The sequence below is a fragment of the Oncorhynchus nerka genome, linkage group LG8 (assembly GCF_034236695.1).
Source record: "Oncorhynchus nerka isolate Pitt River linkage group LG8, Oner_Uvic_2.0, whole genome shotgun sequence".
NCBI lineage: Eukaryota > Metazoa > Chordata > Actinopteri > Salmoniformes > Salmonidae > Oncorhynchus > Oncorhynchus nerka.
The window spans coordinates 54,430,485-54,452,224 of NC_088403.1; the positions used below are offsets into that span (position 1 = coordinate 54,430,485).

Below are 21,740 nucleotides of genomic sequence, written 5' to 3' on the forward strand. Positions count from 1 at the left end.
CTGAAAAGTAAACCAACACTCAATGTCCGACTTGCTTTGTCCACATATGGCCCCGGCCACTCTTTCCCATCTCTTCCCTTCTCTGCCTCATTAAAATAAAGTGTGTTTGTTTACGCCATAGTCTCCCATTGTGTGTAAAACTGTGAACACTCTTCCCTGGTCTTACACTGGCTGGGGACATCCATTATGACATCCATTATATAGGCCTGAGTTTAAATAGTATTTGATTGAGGCTTCCAGCTCGAGCACTTGAGCTCATCCTGACATACCTGGCGAATGGGCCAGGTGCTCCACAAGGTGTACCGCTCTGCCCTGACAGGCGGCAGCCTCCGGTCAGACCAGGGGAAAACCGTAGCGGGGATCCCAGGCTTCATGCTGAAAACCTATGACAAAAACAAACAGCCTGGTCTCAAGCCTGGCAGGTAGGAAGAAACACACGTACACCCGCAAAGAGAGAGGTTCGATAAGATCTCAATGAAGTCACCTGAATTGAAATATAAGGATACATTTATAAAAATTGTGAATCATCCAGTCAGTTAAATGTATGCAAAATAAACTATTATTGACTGCATGATTTACTATGCATTTAGTATACTGTTCATGAAAATAAAGGTAACATTTCTCAAATGAATATTGAACATTTATTTGACTAGGACCAGGTTAGCTAGGTTTTCTGCAAATTAAGGTATGTTCCAGCCGGCCTCCTTCTCTCCTATGACCTGCCTGTCCAGACCGACAACCAATCAACTGCTTCCTCCTCAGCAGGGGGAGGAGCTACCAGGCGATGTTAGCCCATGGTTTCCAAACTCGGTCCTGGGCCCCCCTTGTTGCACATTCAGTTTTTTTTTAAGTAATTTTTTTTTTTTTACCTGTTTTCTCCCCAATTTCGTGGTATCCAATTGTTTTTAGTAGCTTCTGTCTTGTCTCATCGCTACAACTCCCGTACGGGCTCAGGAGAGACAGAAGGTTGAAAGTCATGCATCCTCTGATACACAACCCAACCAAGCCACACTGCTTCTTAACACAGCACGCATCCAACCCGGCCAGCTGCACCAATGTGTCGGAGGAAACACCGTGCAACCTTGGTTAGCGTGCACTGTGCCCCGCCCGCCACAGGAGTCGCTGGTACGCGATGAGACAAGGATATCCCTACGGGCCAACCCCTCCCTAACCCGGACGACGCTAGACCAATTGTGCGTCGCCCCTCAGACCTCCCGGTCCCGGCCGGTTACGACAGAGCCTGGGCGCGAACCCAGAGTCTCTGGTGGCACAGCTGGCGCTGCAGTACAGCACCTTTAACCACTGCGCCACCCAGGAGGCCCTCACATTTAGTTTTTTTGCCCTAGCGCTACACATCTGATTCAAATAACCATCTGAGTATTTGAATCACCTGTGTAGTGCTAGGGCAAAAAATGTACATGCCTTGGGGTCCCCAGGACCGAGTTTGGGGAACGCTGTGTTAGCCACTATCTTTCACGATGTGAGCTCTCCTCTGTCCCTCTCTCTCTCTCTCTCTCTCTCTCTCTCTCTCTCTGTGTAGACACCTTTCAATTTTTCCCCATCCAGCTCATATTTCTTCTCTCTTTCCTTCGCTCATGCTCTCTCTGTCTCTCTCTCTCTCTCTCTCTCTCTCTCTCTCTCTCTCTCTCTCTACTCACATTCAATCTTTCTTCTTTTTCTGCTGCCCTTACTTTTTCAGTTTGTATTTGTCTCCTGTCTCTCTTTCTTTCCATCCCTCTGCAATCATCAGTGGCTGTCTGTCATGTCCATGCCTGAGATATTTGGTTCTCTTGAGGAAAATAACCTGACCATTTCTTCATATGTAGGATCTTAATTTGAGCCAGTTTGCTACAGCAGGAAAATAATCCTGCAGCAACAGGAATATAATTATTCCGTGGATTGTAATTAAGGGACATGTTTGTAGGGGTTGATAAATGTTTTGTAAGGGGACATCAAACCTTTTAAAATCTCAAGCACACCACTGGTTTTAAATGTCCTGCATTGCAGGAAAGTTATCCTGCAACAGGGTGTTCAAATGTAGATCCTACATCTGTACACACTTCCAGAGGTTTCATCTGGTGACCACCTGTGATGCACCCAACAGCCATGTTTCAAATTGACAGTTGGTTGTACGCTACAGTAACAGTCTAAGGCATCCTCAACATGCTCCACAAACAGTTTATTTTAGCAGTCCATTCATCCCAAGTGTTTTCTATATGAGAGTTTATTTTCTAAATGAGTTTGTGTACATACAGGCTTCCACTAGCCAGGCAAAACACCTTCCATGAAAACTCTACACCAAAGAGTGTTTTTGTGTGGGATGATCTTCGATCTTTGGAACATGATCAGTTATGTTCATATGAACATGTTAAAAGATGGACGACCTACGTCCGCATGTTTCTGTTAATTTGTACACATAATGTGCTGAAACACATGTAGATGTATGCACATAGACTGTCCGTCTTTCTCTTCTTCTCTCCGTGGCCAGGTGACCATTCAGCCTTCAGAGTGGCATCGTGCCCATCTCCTATCACCGGCCTGGCGAGGGGTCAGGAGGCGAGCTAATCACGCCATCCTACAGATGTGTGTGTGTGTGTCGTATGAATGCTGCATGTCTTTCTGTTTATCTGAGTTTGCTGTTCAGTTTATGGTCATGGTTGCAGTATGAGTACGGTTGATTTGCAATCATGTTGCTGTCATACAGATCCTATTAAATTACTAGAGGGGCTAAGTCATCAACCCTAAACGTTCCAGGATGGGGTGAAAATGGTAGCCATATTGGTCAGAGAGAAATCCATACCAGTCTAATGGGAATGAATGGCAGCAGAGGCATAATCCTGATTTTACTTATGTAGGAAAATAAAAGTAAAGCATGTGATATATATCAGAAATTGTGTAATATAATTATTGTCAATCTAAAATATTGTCATATAGCAGTTTATACATGTTTTATATAAATTTGTTGTATAAATAGTTTCTATAATACATGTAAACTGACTATAAATGCCTAAATGTTTGTTTTCGTGGAAAGCTGAGAGTGCTATTATGTGATACAATATCAGTACTTGTTGCATTTACAACTTGTCTAAAACCCATCATCAACTGATTTTAGCCAGTGTACTGCTGTGGCTTGACTGCATTGTTTGAATGGAATGTTGGCATAAGTGGAGGCTGCTGAAAGGAGGAGGGCTCATAATAAGTGGCTGGAACGGAGCGAATGGAACAGTATCAGACATACTGAAACCCCGTGTTTGGTGTACCATTCCACTCCAGCCACTACCACGAGCCCGTCCTCCCCAATTAAGGTGCCACCAACCTCCTGTGGTTGACATACTGGCAGTATGGCATATCACATGCATACATCTAACGTGTACATGTGGAGCACGTGAGGATGTGTGATACTTACTCCCCAGCCCGAAGTGTCCCCTCTTGAGCCAGTGAATAGCTAGATGTTCTTTTCACATGGCACCACCTGGTGAGATGCCTCAGAGGAGGAGTCACGTGCTCGCAGGGTACTCGGCCGATTGTGGTACTTGCTAAGCAAACAGCATGACATCTTTTACACATGCGAATAGAATTATTTACATTTTAGTCATTTAGCAGACGGTCTTATCCAGGGTGACTTACAGGAGCAATTAGGGTTGAGTGCCTTGCTCAAGGGCACATCGGCATATCTTTCACCTAGTTAGCTCGAGGATACTGGCCCTATGCTCTTAACCGCTAGTCTACCTACCACCCATTCCTCTAAAACTGCATGGTTAGCTAACTACAAAACATACAGTGCAGATAAATTCTTCAAATTCATTACTTTACACAATATTTTATCACAGCATTGGCAAACCATGGTTGACCAACCCCCTGACCCAAATGGCTGGCCTTTATCCCATCATAAGAAGGTTCATGTCCATTCTTGCATTCTAATTCCTAATTCTATGTTTGCTGTGCGGTTATGCTTGTTGTGTATACGTGGTTGCTGTGTGGTCATAGTTGCTGTGACCGTGTTCATTAGGGTAGTCGGGCGGAGCTGGAGATGCAGCAGAACGGGAGTCCAGAGCTGCAGTACCCACAACACTGTGCCTGGCTCTGGTACACACACACACACACACACACACACACACACACACACATCCATCCAGGGAAAGATTAGGAGCAAGTGACCATAATACCTACAGTATTCCCCATTGAGCTGTAATATAATGTAATATGTAATATAACTAAAGAAGAACAGCACACATGAAACCACACACACACACACACACACACACACCTGTCTTTAAACATGCCATTATATTCCACTATAATGTAACCCATCTTCCAACAGAGCACATTTCATTGGTCCCTGCAGCAGACTGTGACCTATTTAAAACTACAGAAGAACAGGGGCTGACTTGACCTTTGTGGAGATGGTCATTTTCTGAATCACTTCCTCTGTGGCCTCCACCATAAAGCCTTGTCATTTCATCCCTCTCCCTATAATCAGAAACATCTCAGCTCTTAACATAGATTACTCTGCCCTTTACTGCTGGGGAAAACACAAATACCTGGTCAAAATATATTTACTTGTTTCTGTCACTGAATTACACTACAAGATTGACAATAGTTTGTATAGTTGTTGCATACAGTTTCACCCAGAGCAACTTACATTAATGCTTGCATACATTTTCCGTATGGGTGGGACTTGAACCCACGATCCTGACATTGCAAGCACCACGCGCTACCAACTGAGTCACCCAGGACCACTTCTTTACTATTTATGGCTGGCACTGTGATATGAGGAAAATGTGCACCGCAGATTTTTCCAGAAAGATAACTGATAACTTATATAGTGCACTATTTTTGACCAGGGCGCATGGGACACACACACTGTACTAACCCTGGCCTGCACTCCTCACCCCATGGTGTAGAGCCCCACCCTTTAACTCAAGCCCAGATGGTCCACTGTCTAAGCTCTCTAGACTGGTGATTGAATGACTGGCTGGCCAAGACACAGCGCATGGTAGAGACAGGCAGGCTCTGTGCATCATGTGCCAAGCAACACATCCATCTACTGTGTGCATGTGAATGCGTGTGGGCACACACACACACACACACACGCTCATTTACTATACGATATGTGTACATATACACTGTATATGCATACACACACACACACACATTCCAGCAGGAACATCGGGGTTAGTGGATGCTCTCACTGGGGCAGACATCCGCCATTTCACCCAGCCATGTGAGTGATGTTCTGTGCTCTGATGAAAAGAGACAGTGTGTATGTGTGTGTGTGTGTGTGTGTGATCATAAATCAGGCATGAGGAGATGAAATGTCCCCCCATCCCCCCCTCCATCCAGCAATAGACTCTAAATTATCCTCCTCTATCCTCCTTGTCTTCTGCCCCCTTTTTTCTCCCTATATCCCCTCTCTCTCTCTCCCTCTATCCCCTCCCTCTCTCTCTGTCTATCCCCTCCCTCTCTCTCCGTCTATCCCCTCCCTCTCTCCCTTTATCTCCCTATATCCCCTTCCTCTCACTCCCTCTCTCCCTCTATTATCTACTCCCTCTATCCCCTCTCTCTCCCTCTATTCCCTCTCTCTCCCCTCCCTCTATCCCCTCCCTCTCTCTTCCTTTATCCCTTCCATCTATCCCCTCCCTCTCTCTCTCCCTCTATCCCCTTGCTCTCTCTCTCCCTCTACACAGCTGACCGATGTTGTCAAATCTGTGGCAAAGTGAGTCTGTCCCCCGTTTGTCTCCTTGGCACTGCCATTGTGTAATTGACATTGCCATTGAATTTCAAACTGTGTTTCAGATGTTTGCATTCACAATGTAACTTTTTGCAATGATATTAACGTTACAATTATGCTTGGTGATTTCACCAGTTGTTTGTCTATTGTTTATACATTTGGTCTCAACCAAACAGTGGGACTATTCTAGACTGGGCGAATGCCGTCCTTCAAACCCTTGATTAGTTGAACCAGGTGGGTTAATACAACACAATGATGGAAGAGCACTGGCCCATAGCCAAGCTGTATGGTTGACGAGGGCGATCAGTCCTGCTACGGTTGTCATGGTCATCCGGTGCTACACCTGTGTCTTCGTGGCAACAGGGGCAGTCCGATGGTGCAGGGAATCTCTCTATCTTGGCTCTGAGTGGTCTGGTTGCGGTGCTGGACAAGTACAAGAGCAACCTGCCCACTGACACAGAGGGAGGGCTTGGGGAAGAACATACTCCACACGTTATGGGAGCATTGTATTTTACAGCACCGGTACTTACCTGTTATTTACTAGGAAATTATGTGGTGTCAAGGGGTAAATGATGTGGTGTCAAGGGGTAAATGATGTGGTGTCAAGGGGTAAATGATGTGGTGTCAAGGGGTAAATGATGTGGTGTCAAGGGGTAAATGATGAGGTGTCTAGGGGTAAATGATGTGGTGTCAAGGGGTAAATGATGTGGTGTCAAGGGGTAAATGATGTGGTGTCAAGGGGTAAATGATGTGGTGTCAAGGGGTAAATGATGTGGTGTCAAGGGGTATGATGGGGTGTCAAGGGGTGAATTATGTGGTGTCAAGGGGTAAATTATGTGGTGTCAAGGGGTATGATGTGGTGTCAAGGGGTAAATTATGTGGTGTCAAGGGGTATGATGTGGTGTCAAGGGGTAAATTATGTGGTGTCAAGGGGTAAATGATGTGGTGTCAAGGGGTAAATGATGTGGTGTCAAGGGGTAAATGATGAGGTGTCTAGGGGTAAATGATGTGGTGTCAAGGGGTAAATGATGTGGTGTCAAGGGGTAAATGATGTGGTGTCAAGGGGTAAATGATGTGGTGTCAAGGGGTATGATGGGGTGTCAAGGGGTGAATTATGTGGTGTCAAGGGGTAAATTATGTGGTGTCAAGGGGTATGATGTGGTGTCAAGGGGTAAATTATGTGGTGTCAAGGGGTATGATGTGGTGTCAAGGGGTAAATTATGTGGTGTCAAGGGGTAAATGATGTGGTGTCAAGGGGTAAATTATGTGGTGTCAATGGGTAAATGATGTGGTATCAAGGCATACTAGTTCCCGAATAGTGCCCAGTGGTGCTTGTATAATGAATTTGAAGAAAAAACAACCAAGTAATTCAGGCTCAAGGTCAGGTTAGGCAGAATGGTCAGGCAGGCGTGTACAGAGTCCAGAAAACAAGCAATGGTCAAAACCGGGAGGACTAGTTAAAGAGAATAGAAAAAGGCAGGATCACGGGAAAAACACGCCGGTTGACTTGGAACATGCAAGACGAACTGGCACAGAGAGACTGGAAACACAGGGATATATACACCAGGGATAACAAGCGACACCTGGAGGGGGTGGAGACAATAACACAAGGACATGTGAAACTGATCAGGGTGTGACACAAACCAGAAGGAATCTATTGTTTTACCTCATCATTCCATGTATGAACTGAAGCAGGACTGCTTTTCTCACTGGTTGTTGCTGTAACTCTCTCCCTCCTGTGGTGTGTCCTGAGATCCTGGCACCATCCACCTGGCTGGCCTTGGTCCAGGACACTCTCCGCAGTATCGTCAGCAGGGGTTACAAGCCCAGAGGACAAGTCTTCCCCTGGTTCCTGCACGTCAGCACTGTACAACAACAACCTAGCTCTCCTATAAGCCTTATTGAGACGTCACTCAATCACACCTTGCTATATTATTCACTATAGGAATAAAACGAAATACTATTGACATCTAGAGGCTATAGAAAAACTATTTTATGCTCTATAGTTTTAATGCATATAATTTTGTCTGGCTGGAGAGGCTTTATATGTATTGTTAGTTTTCCCAAAAAATATTTAAAAAATTAATAGAAGATGAATTACCGAAGTATAACATTCTCCCATCCCTCCCATCTCAGCAGTCGTACTCAGAGAACACAGGCAGTGCCATTGCCCACTCCTGTCCCTGGTGGTGCCCGTGCTGGTGGCCTGGCACAAGGTCCTAGCCACCCTGAGGGCAGGGCTTCCCGGCTCGCCCAACACAGACGACTCCTAGGCCGTCCTGTTCCATTCTGGCCCTGGGATGCTGCTGTCATGCCTGCACCAGGAGAGGCTCAGGCAGGGGGGTCTGCCATGGGACGGAGGGTGTGGAGAGGGGGTGGTTTGTTGTGTTTGTCAGAAATGACTCTTGAGATGTGATGTGTCTGTTTTGTTTTGTTTTTGTTATGTTATGATGATTGTTGGTATTGTGACGTTGAGTGGCTTTGGGTGTTATTTTATTTATTCAACAGTACAAGTACATTTTTGTTTGAGGGAAGCCTTCAACAATGTACTCCCTAACATGTTCCCTTCCCCTCCTCCTCTCCTCCCCTTCTCCCTCAGTGTGGGCTGTGAGGTGGGCCTGGTGCTGGGGGCCCTGAGTGGTAGTGGACAGACAGAACACAGGGCCCATGTGGCCCTCACCCTGGACAAGCTGCTGGAGGCCCTAGGGGGACAGCAGCAGCCAGGCTCGCATACTGTAGAAGGTATGTCCCAAATCTTCATAGTAGTCATACAAATATTATTTATTACCAATAACGTTGTCAATCACTGCTGTTTTACTGGCATTTTTGTTTTGCCCTTTAATAAATAATTTATAAGGTTAATAGATCATATTTTTTAATAGTCTGCTCGCCTTTAATAAATCATTTATAAGGTTAATAGATCATATTTTTTAATAGTCTGCTCACCTTTTATAAATCATTATTTCTGCATTAGTAAATGTCAGGATGCTCTCCTTCCTTGATTCCTTCCCTCCCTCCCTTGGTCTTGGCCTACTCTGTAGCAGGTGTGGGGTGGTACCCTGGATCTTACTGGCTGGGCCTTCCGAGTGGTGCAGCGGTCTAAGGCACTGCATTGCAGTGTTGCAGTATCACTACAGCCTGGGGTTTGATCCCATGCTGTGTCACAACAGGCCGTGACTGGGAGTCCCATAGGGCAGTGCACAATTGGCCCAGTGTCGTCCGGGTTGGAGGATGTTTTGGCCGGGAGCGGCTTTACTAGGCTCACCGCACTCTAGCGACTCCTTGTGGTGGGAAGGGCGCCTGCAGGCTGACTTCGATCATCAGTTGAACGGTGTTTGCTCCGACACATTGATGCGGCTGGCTTCTGGGTTAAGCGTGCGGGTGTTAAGAAACGCGGCATGGCAGGTTGTTTGGGAGGACACATGACTTGACCTTCACCTCTCCCGAGCCTGTTGTGGAGTTGCAGCGATGAGACAAGATCGTAATTAGATATCACAAAATTTACTCTGGAGCAGGTGGTTCATGGCCTGTCATCCTGCGCACACGGTAAGGCTGAAGACATCAAACCCTGCCTTCTGGCTGCTGTCAACAGCCTGGTGCTTCTGGTGGGATCAGAGACTGGCCTCCATTAGGTAAATATTTTTACGTTTGAGAGGGGATTAGTGGAATGTAATGCTGTACTGTATTGTACAAATACAAAAGGTAATCTTCCGAAATGAATAGTTTTTAAACATCCCCCCAGATGGAGCCAAACGTCTACTTATGACAGTGTGTTCTGAGTGTGTTCTGAGGGACAGTGTGTGGCTGTTCTCTCCCTTCCAGCTGAGCAATGAAACTGAGCAGTTCTCTCAGAAGCAGGACAGACTGAACAAGGTCCTTCGGGGCATCACAGAAGAAATTGTTCCAAAAGCTCACAAGAAACAAACAACAAGCAAACCCTGCTCCTGTCTTTCCCCTGTAGATCATGGCGTTCTCTGGGGCCATAGGGCTGCATTGTGACAGTGGATTTCTGGTAGGACACCTCTACCTGGCTCACTTCTGCAGCAGCCACAGCTGCACAGTAGGTGAGGACCACACAACAACATGCCACAGAAGTATCATACGTACAGAAAAGTGGCTCGATAGAGATCCTCCAAATCAGTGATTCTATATGTACTTCTTGCATTAAACCCCCCTGGGAACAAAATGCAGAGTGTGAGACCTCTATGAATTCTTCCTACACTGTCCCCTCTCCCCAGATGCATACTCGAGGCCACTTGTACGAGGGCCTCTCCGTGTGGATGAAACACGGGTCTGAGGACAAGCTCCAGATGTATGGGGAGACCCTGGGTCAGCAGCAGCTCCAGATGTATGGGGAGACCCTGGGTCAGCAGCAGTTCCAGATGTATGGGGAGACCCTGGGTCAGCAGCAGCTCCAGATGTATGGGGAAACCCTGGGTCAGCAGCAGCTCCAGATGTATGGGGAGACCCTGGGTCAGCAGCAGCTCCAGATGTATGGGGAGACCCTGGGTTAGCAGCAGCTCCAGATGTATGGGGAGACCCTGGGTCAGCAGCAGTTCCAGATGTATGGGGAGACCCTGGGTCAGCAGCAGATCCAGATGTATGGGGAGACCCTGGGTCAGCAGCAGCTCCAGATGTATGGGGAGACCCTGGGTCAGCAGCAGCTCCAGATGTATGGGGAGACCCTGGGTCAGCAGCAGTTCCAGCAGGACGTCTACCCCCAAGTGCCTGGCCCTCTGTTTGTCCCTCCTCCGGGCCCTGGTCTAGGCCGTTGCCCCAACCCCCCCAACACCGTTTGGGCTGTCCTGTGTTCTACTACAGGGAAGATCTTCAACCTCCTCCCGAACCACATACAGGCAGGGAATTCTTTATTATTTAGGCTAGTGCACCGGCCAGTTATTTTTCTGACTGAATCACATGACAAGGAATGTCTGGTGTGTAAGACCAGTGATCACTAAACACTTTGAATTTTGACCATCCACTGAGATGTCTGTCGGTGGTTTATTGTATGACCAAGGAGTGGACCTGTACGTGGACCTGTACTATTGACCAGTCACATTTATTTACTTGGGCCCCCTGCCTCCTCTCCTCCCCCATCTGATGATTAGCAGAGTGGCAGCAGGCTGTCTACACTCATTGAGAGCGGGCTCCTGAATCCTACTGTGGTTGGCGGTTGCAGTGAAAAAATATAAATATATACTACATATATAATATATACAGTATATATTTTCTTAACAATTATTTTATAAATCCATTTTTTGGAGAAAAAATAAATAAAAATGTTGCTGCCTCTTGGGCCCAGGGGCTTCAGCCCCGGTAAGCCCCTGCATTAAGCCGACCCTGCCCCTAACAACAAACCTTTTTGTTCTAGTCACAAACTACTCGAGTAATCATCAATTACCTTTATTAGTTGAATCCGGTGTGCTTGTGCAGGTTTAGAATCACAACATGTCATGTTGAGGGGTACTTGAGGACTAGAGTTGGTAAACACTGGTTTATAGCAAGTATACTTTGTTGGTGTGTCCAAACGACTGCAGTGACTACTAGAGTTGAGGGGACTCATAATAACTGTTCCTTACGGCATGACCACTGTCAAATGTTGGGACTCCAGGCAGGTGAGTACAATATTCTAACCTGCGCTATTCGCAGAAACATGTACACACCTGTGGAGGCTGCTGTGTGGAGGTCGGCTCACAATAATGGCTGGAACGGATCGAATGGAATGGTATCAAACACATGGAACCATGTTGGAACCATAGAACCATGATACCATTCCACTGATTCCATTCCTGACATTACAATGAGCCCGTTAATCAGGAAGTCTATTGTGTGTCACATATACTTGGGCTAAATAACCTGGACTCCATTTCCCATCATCCTGTGCAGGCAACAGACTTCCTGCTCCAGGTATTGGCTGCAGCGGTCGTCTCCTGGGGGCGACCACACCATGCCCCTCCTCCTGGGCATCAGGGCCCAGTGGTTTCCATGGCAACGGGGGTCGAAGCCGCCTCGGTCTACTTCACGCCATGTGCGTTAACGCCGCGTTGGTCGAGCAGTCGGTCTCACTATACCTGCTGGGATTGCCCCACAACCTGAGTTAGCTATTGGCTAAGGAGCCCTGAAGGGAACAGTCACAGAAGGTAGGTAAGTGGCCCAAACTTCACATACTCTCGCAGCCCCAACTACAGACACCTTTGACAGGACTTAAGTGGAATATTAATGAGTAATGAAAATGTTTGGTTTATCATGTGTAATTACAAACGTTATATTTGCACATTATTGTCATTAAGGCGCATTGTAGATGCAAAACTCATTTCAAGCAGACAAAGTATTTTCTCATCTCATTGACAAAGTAAAAATGGTGTGTTTCTGTGTTAGTTCTGACTGGCTCTTCAACACCACACAGAGGGTCCTGAAACTGGACTATCAGAGACCTCCATCGACACAGCCAAAGGTGAGACAAAGCACCACACAGAGGGTCCTGAAACTGGACTATCAGAGACCTCCATCAACACAGCCAAAGGTGAGACAAAGCACCAGACAGAGGGTCCTGAAACTGGACTATCAGAGACCTCCATCAACACAGCCAAAGGTGAGACAAAGCACCACGCAGAGGGTCCTGGACTATCAGAGACCTCCACCAACACAGCCAAAGGTGAGACAAAGCACCACGCAGAGGGTCCTGAAACTGGACTATCAGAGACCTCCATCAACACAGCCAAAGGTGAGACAAAGCACCACACAAAATAAAAGGTATTGCGACAAAAGGTATCCCACACACTTTTCCCCCCAAAATGAACATTTTATTTTTGTTTACATTGTCCGCATACATGCAAATGTTTTGAACATTGACCATTCTTCTACTTGCTTCATAACATTTAGTTCCAACCCATCCCTACAGCTGCCTTGCTGGCTCTGAATATGTGTATTGCGGGTGGTATACCAGGGCAGCAGCTGCATATGGGTGGAGCCTCAGAGGTGACCTGGGGGTTAGGGATGGAATTAGAGAGGGAGGAGAAGATGAACTCCCCCACTCTGAGCTGTCCTGCTTAAGACAATCTTATCTACAAATAATACAATTACTCCTAAAGTGATATATCATAAAAGAAGAAATCCATGTCATGTCCTTCTCATCTTCTTATTCCAGTTATCAACCTGCAGTTTTCTCTCCCTCAGTGAATGCCACACTGTTCCATAAGCACCTAGAAAGACAAAAGGTTGACTCACAGTTGTTCCAGTGCTTGAAAGATTATTTTCAAACTCTTTTCAATACACAAAATAGACAGAGTGGAAGGTAAAATACAAGTAATGTACAGTATGTACCTTCTGTGATGACTGAGACCATGCAGAGGGGGATAGACAGGGTGTATCGAGCCCACAGCATGGCAAAGGAATCAAATCAAACTTTATTTGTCACATGCGCCTAATACAACAAGTGTCAACCTTACCGTGAAATGCTTACTTACGAGCCCTAAACCAACAATACAGTTCAAAAATAGTTAAGAAAATATTGACCAAATAAATACCAAATAAACTAAAGTAAAAAATAATAAAAAGTAACACAATAAAATAACAATAACGAGACTATATACATGGGGTACCGGTACCGAGTCAGTGTGCAGGGGTACAGGTTAGTTGAGGTAATCTGTACATGTACAATCTGTACATGGGTGAAGTGACTATGCATAGATAATAAACAGCGAGTAGCAGCAGTGTACAAACCAAATGGAGGGGGGCGTGTCAATGTAAATAGTCCGGTGGCCAATTGAATGCATGCCTATCTAACACAGGAGTGCATGGGGGGGTATCTGCAAATGTCAGACACAACCAAACTTAACCTTTTAAGCACCCCCTAGGATGGTAGACATTTTTGTTTCAGCCCAGCACTTACACACCTTATTTTACTCATCTAGAGCTAGGAGAATAGTTGAATCAGGTGTTAATGCTGGGCTAGGACAGAAATGTGCAACCCTTACTTTTATACAATATGTCTTAGTTCCGATTACATAACTTATCTAGAACGTTCCACAGGTAAAACTGATTTCCTCTGGAACTCCTCTTGACTGATTATCACCACGAACAGTAGGATGTTTCTCTCCATAATCTGGACAAGGAAACTACTGAGACTACTTTTGAGTTCTTTGATTTTGGCATGAACTATTACCACAGGAGTCAGTGAGGACATACTGAGCTTTCCGATCTGACAAAGAGCATCACTTATCTCCATTTGTTGCTCGCACAATCACATACAGTCACATACAGACCAATCAGACATGAATTGCTCTATCCTAACCTGTCCAATTTTATCAGATTGGTGAACTTGAACATCTTCAATTATTGGATGAAGGTTACACTTTGTAGTATTTGAACAGGGCCCAAAATGCAAAGAGACAGAACACAATATTAGGCTTGGGAGAGGCACACACTTGAACAAACCGTGGCAGAAGGCATCCCTTCTCGATCTCATCAGCGATATGGAAGAGCGCCAGCATGGACAGCATCTGGCATAGACTCATCACAACCTCTACAGCATTGAACGTGTCAGCTCAACCTGGTCTCAGAGCATTTTGTGTTATTCTGTATGTAAAACCGAGAAACTCCATTTAGTATGATATGTTATGTTTCATATGGTATGTATTAATCTGTGGATGTCCATCACCCATTTTGTTTGATATGTTACCAATTACAATTCACGCACCGTACTTTAAAAAAGTCTCCAACAAAATCCATCAGTTTAAGATAGAGATATCTGTCTTTTTGCATTGGATGCGTCTCAATCCACTGCATCCGCTGTGTCGCACTTTTGTTTGGGCTACAAATGAATGGGACAGGGGAGACTCTCACAAATATGATGGTGTTCTCTGTTTTGCTCTACGACCCCCACAAGTGTCACGGGACACGCCTGAAGGTAACTGGTTTAAGATGAATGGAGGTAGTTTAGTGCCTACCCCAAAAAAGGGGTTAAATATGTGTAAAAAAAATATATATATATATATTGTACCAGTCAAAAGCTTGGACACACCTGCTCATTCAAGGATTTTTTGTTGTTGTACTATTTTCTACATTGTAGAGCTATGAAATCAAACTACAAAATAACACATGCAGTCATGTAGTAACCAAAAAGGTTATATTTTAGATTATTCAAAGTATCCAACCTTTGCCTTGATGACAGCTTCGCACACTCTTGGCATTCTCTCAACCAGCTTCATGAGGTAGTCACCTGGAATGCATTTCAGTTAACAGGTGTTCCTTGTTAAAGGTTAATTTGTGGAATTTCTTTCCTTCTTAATGCGTTTGATCCAATCAGTTGTCTTGTGACAAGGTAGGGGTGGTATACAGAAGATAGCCCTATTTGGTAAAAGACCAAGTCCATATTATGGGAAGAATAGCTCATATATGCAAAGTGAAACAACAATCCATCATTACTTTACTCTAAAGAATGAATACAAACTACACAAAATGTAACATACTGTACTAAGTGGAGCGTCTCCGATTTACATACAGAATAATACGAAATTCTCTGAGACCAGGTTGCAACTCTGTATGGATAAACATAGGTCAATGTGTCAATTCAGTGTGTTCAGTCAGTAGTGTTATTGCATGCAATGGAAGAGTGAGCAGACCCATGAATGGGCTAGATAGAAATGGGTGTGTCGATGTATGGGGATGCAATAGCTTATGGAACTTGGCACTCCAGTTATGCATATTTTTGCTGGTGTGGCCAGGGGTTTCAGTAGCAGATTTCTGACTGTCTGTCAGATGTGGAGTTAATGCCCTCTAGTGGTTGATTTTGTACATGAGGTATTCAAATACAGGTCTCGGGGTTTTAAACCTTTTAAACCTTACTCTACAATCTGGTTTTCAACCTTATCCTGGAATGAATCCATGTGAATAACATGTTGTGCCTCCCCTGCCGTGGGTGTAACAGAAGCCATGCAGCGTGACATGCCAAGGGGTCTGGCCTATAGCTGCAGCCTGCCACTCTGGTACCTCAGGATCGGGGTGAGAACAGCACCCACAGGGTCCAATCAGGGTGGGGTAGGGGTGGTAATGGTGGGGGTTCGGGTTAAGCGTGTGTTAGAACAGAAACACTGGAGGGAGCGACCCTGGATGCCTTGCATGGCATAGAGTATTGATGACAGCTCACTATATCTTGCGTTGCATTTTTGAAAGATACATGCACTTTATTACTGCATAAAAGGGGCATCGGGCAATTTGAATTCTTCGGATCACACTGTCTCATCGACGAGGCTTTAGATTCCCATCATACAAGAAGGTCAAAGTGACACCGGAGAAGTACTCATATCCAATCCAAGTTTGCAGTTTTTAGATGCCGGTGTCTCTGTCTGTCCTTGCTCTACCACAGTGCGGTATGAAGAAACGGCTTGTTGAAGGGGGACGTTAGGACGCTCTCCACACAATTCCAAATGTCAATATGACTGCCTAACATGTGATTGATTACTGGTTAGGCTATACTTTATCGTACACTTGACTATTTATTTACCTGATGTTCAATTTGAAAATGTAGTAAGATAGATATTACATTATAAGTATATAGTCATTGCTATTTGATTTGTTTGTGATTCATTAAAATAAGAACTATTTAGCACCATTTGATAGCAGGTATATGTTAAAAACTGTCTTGAAGTCCTCAGACTAAATCAAATCAAATTAAATGTTATTTGTCACACGAATCCAGCAGGTGTAGACATTACAGTGAAATGCTTACTTACGAGCCCTTATTAACCAACAATGCAGTTTAAAGAAAATACACCCCAAAAAGGTAAGAGACAATAATAACAAATAATTAAAGAGCAGCAGTAAATAACAATAGAGGGGCTATATACAGGGGTACCGGTACAGAGTTAATGTCAATGTACGTGGGCACCGGTGTCGAGGTAATTGAGGTAATATGTACATGTAAATACAGTTATTAAAGTGACTATGCATAGATAATAACAGAGAGTAGCAGCAGCATTCTTGGGGGGGTGTTCAGGAGTCTTATGGCTTGACAGCGCACTATTTAGGAGCCTCTTGGACCTAGACTTGGAGCTCCGGTACCGCTTGCCATGCGGTAGTAGGGAGAACAGTCTATGACTAGGGTGGCTGGAGTCATTGACATTTTTTAAGGCCTTCCTCTGACACCGCCTGGTATAGAGGTCCTGGATGGCATGAAGCTTGGCCCTGGTGATGTACTGGGCCGCACGCACTACCCTCTGTAGTGCCCTCTGCAGTGCCCTCTGTAGTGCCCTCTGTAGTGCCCTCTGTAGTGATTGTATTTTAATAACTGTCAGTTTAGTTCATGATCTTACAGAGAGTAAAAGGTCACCCAATCATCATATTCTTAATAGAAAACAACCCTCCTCAAAACGGATTGATAGATGGACCAGGGTCTCATTACGACCACAGGCTCCAGCCCTTAATATAGTTCTCTGTAGACAACCACAGGAGCCTGGTTGCTAACGGACAGCTCTTCAGAGAGCAACAGACCTGGTGCCCCAAGGAGTCCTGGAAAAATACAAGCCAATGAGGTCAGTGTTGTCAGGGCAGGCGACTAAAGAGAGGCCCAGTGTCCGCTCAGATCTCCCAGCCAACCAAACCGCTACCAATGTTTTCCATTGCCTCCCAACTTAACCCTAGACTTAGAGGTATGTGGACTTTGTGAGATGGGATCGATCTATGGTAATTCAGGAAATTCATTGAAATTCCAATTCAAGAATGGAGAAATCCCATGTCGAAAATGCTGATTGAAGTAACTATCAATCACCATTCAAGTCCAAAGTTTATTCTTATCACCCACACAACATAGGGTCCAGTAGCAGGTTCCATACCCCCATGCCAGGGGCCATATCAGATAACCTTTACACCTAGTATCTACCCTTTCTTTGGGAATCCCCTGTCCAGCTCCAGCCCTAACCCCATTGGCTGACTGGCTGATAAATACATAGTGACAGATGGTGAAACGGTCAGACTCCCACTGCCCCATTCACCAGGCCTCCTCTGGAGCCTTGCAGGCTGCCTTTATTAGCTACTAAGAAGATCTCTTGCCTTGCCTTCAGATAGCTGCTAGATTTTACTGGGCATTTCACAAGACATCTTAGCTCTTGTACTGACCAATAGCAGAGCATAACCAGAGTATAGGTCCTAAAAATGGTCAAAGACTCCAGCCACCCTAGTCATAGACTGTTCTCTCTGCTACTGCACGGCAAGCGGTACCAGAGCACCAAGTCTAGGTCCAAGAGACTTCTAACCCCAAGCCATAAGACTCCTGAATATCTAGTCAAATGGCTACCCAGACTATTTGCATTGCCTCCCCTCTTTTACATCGCTGCCACTCTCTGTTGTTATCATCTATGCATAGTCACTTTAATAACTCTACCCACATGTACCCCTGCACACTGACTCTGTACCGGTACCCCCCTGTATATAGTCTCACTACTGTTATTTTACTGCTGCTCTTTAATTACTTTATTTTAATTTCTTATTCTTATCCGTATATTTAAAAAAAAAAACATTTTTCATTTTTTTTGTTTATTTCTATAAAAAAATATATATATATATATATATTTTTTTTTTTATATAACTGCATTGCTGGTTAGGGGCTTGTAAGTAAGCATTTCACTGTAAGGTTGTATTCGGGGCATGTGACTAAGAAAATTTGAATTGATGTGCTTTAACTAAATCCATTGGGGTGAATACAGTACTGTGCTGAATACCTTGAGGAAGTAAGTAATTGCTATAATAATCACCTTGGAAATGTCTATAGTGACGTTGTACACAGTGAATACGCATTGTACAGTGAATATACAGTGTTTGCATGTGGTGGACATACACGTTATGGGTTTTGTGTAAAAAAAAAGTTGCAAAGTAATAGATCATACCAAATCACTGATCCAGTGGTCTGCAGTGTGTATATTGGTGAGGGATTGGGCATGTGCAGCCAGGTCACCCGTGATACAAGTCAATATTAGACGTCCATCCATGTCTGAGTATGTTTGGAGATGACGTGGAAATCGGCCACTAGGACAGCAGTGAGCTCTGTTACCTTCAAGTAGGTTTTGGTAAGCATCTGACTGATTCCAAAGGTTGCAAGTTCAAATGTAGCGATTAAAAGTTGTTTTTTAGATTTTTGTTTTAAGCCTATCCCAAACCTTAACCCTTACCTTAGTCATTCGGAGTAAATGCCTAACCTTAAGATTTCTGAGTTAATGCCTAAACTTAACCCTAACCTTAAAAATTATGAGTTCATGACTTAACTTAACCTTAAACACTTTGAAATTTGACATTTGCAACAGCTTTGAAATTTGACATTTGAGAAACATGGACAAATGTCTAATTCTGACGTGAGACTGTGAGAGCTAGTTGGTGTGTGAGTGTGTGTATTCTTGTCATCCACCCGCAGAGGACTTGGAACCATTTACGATTAATGGCCGACATGATTTAACACCTGCTGTTTTGATACGGGCTCCAAAAGTAACTGTATCTACTCCTCAAGACTTGCACAGACCAGACCAACTGTCTAAAATAGCCCTCTAAATTTACCCTGTTTCAGTGGGAGAAGGAAGGTTTAGCCTTGGTCACAGCATGGAATGGTGTTTTTAAATGCAAGGGGTCCTCATAGATAGACAGTGAGGTCTTGGTACTAGACAAACAGACAAACAAGTAACAGATATACAGAAAGACAGATAGGCAGACAGACAGAAATATACAGATGGATGAAACCATTTGGATTATGCAACGGGGGCCCGGAGTTATTCAGATGCAAGTGGCCCTGACATATCTGAGGCTCAGACCACTTTTTTTTCTCTTTCCTGGGGGTCAGATACCTCTCTGGTTACCTAGGCTGTGCTCAGACAGGCAGCCCAATTGTGATGATTTTCCATTAATTGGTCTTTTGACCAATCACAACAGATTTTTTTCACAACTGATCTGATTGGTCAAAATACCAATTAGTGAAAAAATATCAGAATTGGGCTGCCTGTGTCCACACAACCATAGATACCCTTTCTACATGACACTGTTGGCAGGCATTGCCCTGCGGAGCCATGGGGATTTTACAACATGGGCCTCCTTGTTGGATGCCTATCCTGACTCCTCAATGGCAACTTTGCTCTGATTGCTCATTGGCCTATTCAATTGATTGATTATTTTCCTTTCCTTCTTCCCTTAAGGTTATCACTGATCAAACAGAATTGGAAAAATAAGTGCATGTTTGCATTAAATCTATTATCCGGTTATGGGATGTAACAAAAGATGGCTTGTAACAGAACGTTAGTCATGGTGAGTCAGATCAGTGAGATTTGTGTCGTGCTGAGTACAGGATCTTAATTGGAGCCAGTTTACTACAGCAGAAACGTAATCCTGCAGCAACAATAAATGTGAATTATTATATGGATTATAGTGGACATTTTTTGTAAGGACAAATCAAGTCTGAAATTTGAAAGTGGGAAATTACTCATTTAGAAGCCTTTTAAAACCTTCTACATACTACAAATTTGCATTTCCTGTTGTGGAAGGAAATTCTCATCAACAAAATAGTGATCAAATTAAGATCCTACATCTGCAGGGCGGCGGGCTGGTCGTGATATGACCAGTGCTGTAAGTCTTGGCAGGGGTGTGTCTCTCCAGTACGAGTCTTGGCAGGGGATGTGTCTCTCCAGTATGAGTCTTGGCAGGGGTGTGTCTCTCCAGTACGAGTCTTGGCAGGGGATGTGTCTCTCCAGTATGAGTCTGCAGATGTTGAATCTCAGAATGGAGTGTTGATCATTTCTGGTCGTCAACACTGTCTGTCACAGGGTGAACACGCACAGACGCATACACACACACAGATGCATACACACACACAGATGGATACACACACACACAGGGCACTATTAAATCTAAACCAGTCTCCGGGTCCAAAAAGTGAAAAATTGTGGTCTTCCACATCAGGATACAGTACACAATACAGTATATCACTATCTACCATGTGGTAACATGTGATCAAACTATTTATGAAGCAGACCTACACACTACACACAGTGCTCCAGGGTGAAGTTTCCCCTAGGTACAGATCTAGGATCACCTTCCCCCTCCTCCAATCCTAACCTTAACCACATGGGGGAAATGCAAAACTGATCCAAGATCAGCTTCTAGTGGCGACATCACCCTACTCCCCATCATGCACTTTTATGAGACACTGATAACAGATTATCAGATTGATATGAACAAGAGAAACATATCAGTGTTTAGCGAGGCCAGGTGATACCATGGCCTGTGTGTACAATCAGGGGCACTGTGCCTATTTGCCCTGTGAGTAGCTGCTCACTAACAGCCCATAGCTCATACCTAGAGCCCTACAGAGCCATTACCAAACACATTAATCATCTAGAGAAATTGCATATAGCAATATTGGTGTATAATCGATAAGACTTGACTTAATTTTAAAGGACACTGTCATAATACTGTCAAGTCATAAACTCAGGGCGACTTACATATATGACTGTCATACATAAATAACTGCTTGTATCATGACTTAACGTATATTTCCGTGTATGTGCAGCAGCTCTCATGACTGTTGATGTCCACATGTCATTATTATGAGTATTAAGATAAAGTCTTTATCATCAATACATTTGCTACTATCTTTAATTTCACTAGCTGAAAGAAAAGTTATTCTTGGCACTTTTTAAACGTTTTATTTATGACTTGGTCAACAAGACGTAAAGTTTCGAGCAGGAAATATGTTTGCACCAAACAAGTGCCAATCAAATGTAGTCTAATTCTGAAATAGAAAGTAACCCTATCATTTAAAAATTCAGCATTAGCGAATTATCTTCGATTCCGAGTGAGATACCGTATGCAAAACAGTTAATATTGCGAGCTTATTTGCATGTGATTTGACGAAGGTGGTCCTAAGAACTACTACCATGGTTGTGCTAAAACAATTCTGAAAAGGTGGCTTTGAAGCAGAACACAAGCGAAAATAGTTGTGTTATTATGACAATCAGTACCTTAAAATTCGATCTAA

The 21,740-nt window shown here is 44.3% G+C and overlaps 2 pseudogenes; one reads left to right on the forward strand and one right to left on the reverse strand.

The window, feature by feature from the left end:
- Positions 1–276: 276 nt before the first annotated feature.
- LOC135572716 (focadhesin-like) lies at positions 277–10,245 on the forward strand (annotated as a pseudogene).
- A 2,605-nt stretch (positions 10,246–12,850) lies between these two features.
- Positions 12,851–14,394, reverse strand: LOC135572717 (very-long-chain (3R)-3-hydroxyacyl-CoA dehydratase 4-like; annotated as a pseudogene).
- Positions 14,395–21,740: the final 7,346 nt, after the last annotated feature.